Below are 4970 nucleotides of genomic sequence, written 5' to 3' on the forward strand. Positions count from 1 at the left end.
ATTACAAGGGTTAGATACATTTAGCCTTTTTTTCAGAGCTTTATATACTTTTAGGACTTTGAGAGACTTTTCAAATGCATTTTAATTACAATGGACATTGTGTATACTTTCATTTATCATATGTAATGTCTGCTTGTATGAGCAAAATCAATGCTTATGAAAGCATACTACTCCCTAGTATGTGTAGGCCTGGTGGTTTGTATATTCACAAATACTTGTCTCTCCTACTGAGAATATATGTGTCAATGGTCTAGAAAGGATCTTTGCATTCAGGAACCCTAGATTCAGTGTCTTCCATTAGTGTAGAGCTTCATTTCCCCAAGTATCCTTTTCCTTATTGAGGGGCTTCTAATTGGGCAGTTTCTCCCTAGGAGGCCATTGTTTCTGGCTAAATTAGTTTTTCCCTTTTGCTCTATCATCATAGCCTTTCAATGCTTCTAAGAAAGCTTACTCTGTTTTCTTCAAGCATTTAAGCTCTTTTGCCCAAACTTTGTCTGCAGGTTAATTAATGTAGAATGATGATAGTAGATTCTGGTTGGTATAGATGCTCCTGGTGGTTCTGCCTCTTTATTTTAATTCTGACATGATATGAATAGCAATCCTAGGAAGGGGTGCTAAAGATTTAATGCTTAAACTCTCAGTGATACAGGATCTCATAGAAAGGGGGAAAACTATATATCAGGGGATTAGAAAAGGATTCCTGAAGGAGGGGGATCTGGAATTGGGCTTTAAACTGTGAGAATGAACTAAGTAGGGAAAGGGAAGAGCCAGTGGTATATTGTGACAGAGATGGAATATATTTAAGTAATTCTTTTTTTGAAGATTTTATTTATTTATTTGACAGAGAGAGACACAGTGAGAGAGACAGCATAAGCAGGGGGAGTGGGAGAGGAAAAAGCAGGCTCCCCCATGGAGCAGGGAGCCTGATGTGGGGCTCGATCCCAGGACCCTGAGATCGTGAACTGAGCTGAAGGCAGACATTTAATGACTGAGACACCTGGGAACCTCTATTTAAGTCATTCTTAAAAATACCTATTGTTCTCAGTGAATTTGCTCCCCCAAAAAGCAGACGTGTGTGAAGTCTAGCCTGCAGTACCTTAGAATGTAATCTTATTTGGTTAAAGGGTCATTGTAAATGTAGTGAGCTAATATGATCTCCTACTAGAGCTTAGAGTCTAGCCCTCATTTAATATGATCAGTATCCTTGTAGAAGACGGCCAAGCGAAGACAGAAGGCCAAGAACAACACATTATGATGATGAAGACAGAGATCAGATTTATGAATCTGTGAGTCAAGAGATTTCCAAGGTTGCCAGTAAACCACCAAAAACTTGGAAGAGTCAAGGAAGTATTTCCCTACAGTTTTCAGAGGTGGCATGATCCTGCCAACCCCTTGATTTTGAACTTCTGGCGTCCAGAACTATGAGATAAGAAATTTCTGTTGTTATAAGCTACCATTGTGGCACTTGGTTACATCAGCCCTAGGAAATGAATACATCAATAGAGAGGATGCTTTTAATTCTGGAGGGAGTGAGGCAGGATGGAAGGTCATGAATAAATCCAAATCATGATCAAGACAAAATTGGTCAAACCATTGCACAAAATGTATTAAGTATGAAGGTATTTAGTTAAATGTGCACCACATGTTCAGTAGGCATCCTTTTGTTTCTGAGAAATCTCTATCTACTTTCTTGCCACTGTGCTAGGGGATCTGAAAGGTCAAGCACAGAAACAGACTCATTTGGTAATTGAGGTCAAAAGGACCTCAAATTGGAAAATGGCATAAGAACAATAGGAAAATATTCTTTTGTTCAGATAGCCCACAATGTGTATTTCTGGTCAGTTGACAGCTTTCCTGCTGTGATGATTCAGGAACCCAGAACCGTCTGTTATGCAACTTCCTTATCCTTTGGGGTCCAGTTTTCATATACAGCTGGCCAGTGGATGGGGAAATAGCATGGAGGTTATCTTGGGAAGATTTGTATTAATCAGATCTAAAAGTGAAGCCTAGAATTTCTGATCACATTCATTCTCTAGAACTCAGTCACATGGTAACACCTAATGAATTTCCCTAGTCTGGGAAATTCAGTTTAGCTTTGTACCCAGTTTAAATAAAATAGTGGGTTTTGGTGGGCATCAAGCAGCCTCTGCCACTCATGACATCTAGTTTTACTTAGTGATTCTTTCCCTTTTATTCTAATGGCACTGCCTTCCTCTACTCCATTTGACCACACAAGGTTATCATCATGATCCAAGACCTAAATGCCTCCCTTTCATACATGACAATCAAAACATTGTATTATTTTCATGGACATCTTTTCCCTCAAGTGTGAAACTGGCTGCATGAGCTAATATAGTTATATACTGATCTGAGACTGAATTTTGCCATATTTCAAGGAATTACTGTCTAATCTAGGAGGAGTTTAAATAATTTCCAAGAATTTTGTATTTTTCTGAAAATAAAATATCTACAAATAGTAGTTGTATTCAACAACTATTGTTAAAATGTCCCTGAATAATTATGATTTGACTATGATATCATTATTCTCATTATTAACTGCATACTTTGCATTTAGTTAGCACTTCATTTTGCATATAAATCTTAAATCTATGAGAATGTGTTATTATACTATTTAATAGTCCTGTGGCTGAGGCATTTGAATTTATGTTTTTTATTTTTGTTTGTTTTAGCTTTAGAGCTCCCAGCATTATTATAAACCATAATTCATTCTTTTCATAACTTAGTAGTTTTTTAAAAAGTCACATTGTAGTTATAACACTTCTGAGATAAAACAATGCACTTGTGATGAGCACTGGGTGTTGTATGTAAGTGACGAGTTACTAAATTCTATATATGAAACTAATACTACACAGTATATTAACTAACTGGACTTAAATAAAAACTTGGAAGAAAACATATTATTGTAAAATGATCTTTTGAATAGGACAATTACATTGTAATTTAGGGTATGTGTTTGTGGATGCATGAAAGTTATATAATGTTTGTATATATAATGCATGCCACACTTTAAGCCTGTCTGGACAATTATTTGATTTCCATATACCAGCATTGACAAAAAGAGGAGGTAGGCCAATCTTACTTTGACCCCTGCAAAGTCCTGGTTTTATTTCCTAACATTTGGAGGTTCTGAAAGTTTGTGTGTGAATTTTTATCAAATGTAGATGTTATCGTGGTACCCTGGAAACACCAAAGCTGCAGAGAATGTTCCTGGGCTGTGATTTACCTAAAAGCTGGTCCATTAGGTGTACGTACTATATCCTCTGAGCATCTGGGCTCTGATAGCAGGTGACTCTGTGTCATGTTCTAAAGGCCACATGATGGGGGACACATGGGACCCTGGAGATGAAGTGTATCATATACACTTATTTATCTCCTGTAATAGCCAATATGATTTGGGGAATTCTCTTACATGCTTCCATAAGATGAACTCTTTAAAGGAAATACAACATATCTATTTTATCCCCTTCTTGTCATTTTCTGGGGCTTCATCTCAGAGGAATCTTGGCAACACAGTAAATATTTAAATTTCCAAATCACTAAATATATGCTGAGGCCTTCATTTTTAAACCTGCATGAAAATATCACAGTGGTATAGAAGGTTTTTTTTCCCAATGAATTACCCCTGCTCTTAAAATTGTCATTAATACATCTAATTATCCTTGGGGGAGAAGTGACATCTTACCATGACCTCAATAGCAATAGCTCCCTAATAAAATATTAAACTTCCAAGATCCCACCAAAAAAGTCTGTAATTCCTATGTGCTGGCAGGAGTTGTCTGGCTCTTTTTTTTTTTTTTTAAGATTTTTTTTTTGTTTATTATAGAGAATGGGGGAGGGGTGAAGGGAGAGGGAAAGAGTCTTTTTTTTTTTTTAATTACTTTTCTTAACATATAATGTATTATTTGCCTCAGGGGTTCAAGTCGGTGAATCATCAGGCTTACACACTTCACAGAACTTACCATATCACATACCCTCCCAAATATCCATAATGTGACCAACCTATCCCTACCCCTTCTCCCACCAGCAACCCTCAATTTGGTTTGTAAGATTAAGAGTCTCTTATGGGGGCGCCTGGGTGGCTCAGTGGGTTAAAGCCTCTGCCTTCGGCTCAGGTCATGATCCCAGGGTCCTGGGATGGAGCCCCACATTGGGCTCTCCACTCCACGGGGAGCCTGCTTCCTCCTCTCTCTCTGCCTGCCTCTCTGCCTAGTTGTGATTTCTCTCTGTCAAATAAATAAAATATTTTTTAAAAAAAGAGTCTCTTATGGTTTGCCTCCCTCCCAAACACATCTTGTTTCATTTTTCCCTTCCCTACCCCTCACAACCCCCCACCCTGCCTTTCAAATTCCTCATATCAGAGAGATCATATGATAACTCTCTTTCTGTGATTGTATTATTTCACTCAGCATAATACCCTCTAGTTCCATCCACATTGTTGTAAATGGCAAGATTTCATTTCTTTTGATGGCAGCAGAGTATTCCATTGTATATATATATATATATATATATATATATATATATATACACCACATCTTCTTTATCCACTCATCTGTTGATGGACATCTAGGTTCTTTCCATAGTTTGACTATTGTGGACATTGCTGCTATAAACATTCAGGGCATGTGCCCCATTGGATCACTACATTTGTATCTTTAGGGCAAATACCCAGTAGTGTGATTGCTGGGTCATAGGGTAGCTCTATTTTCAACTTTTTGAGGAACCTCTTTCTGAATTTCAGACTGGCTGCACCAGCATGCATTCCCATCATCAGTGTAGGAGGGTTACCCTTTCTATGAATCCTTGCCAACATCTATCCTTTCTAGAATTGTTAATTTTAGCCATTATGACTTGTGTGAGGTGGTATCTCATTGTGGTTTTGATTTGTATTTCCCTGATGCTGAGTGATGTGGAGCACTTTTTCATGTGTCTGTTGGCCATCTGGATGTCTT

This window comes from Meles meles, chromosome 13 (assembly GCF_922984935.1).
Source record: "Meles meles chromosome 13, mMelMel3.1 paternal haplotype, whole genome shotgun sequence".
NCBI lineage: Eukaryota > Metazoa > Chordata > Mammalia > Carnivora > Mustelidae > Meles > Meles meles.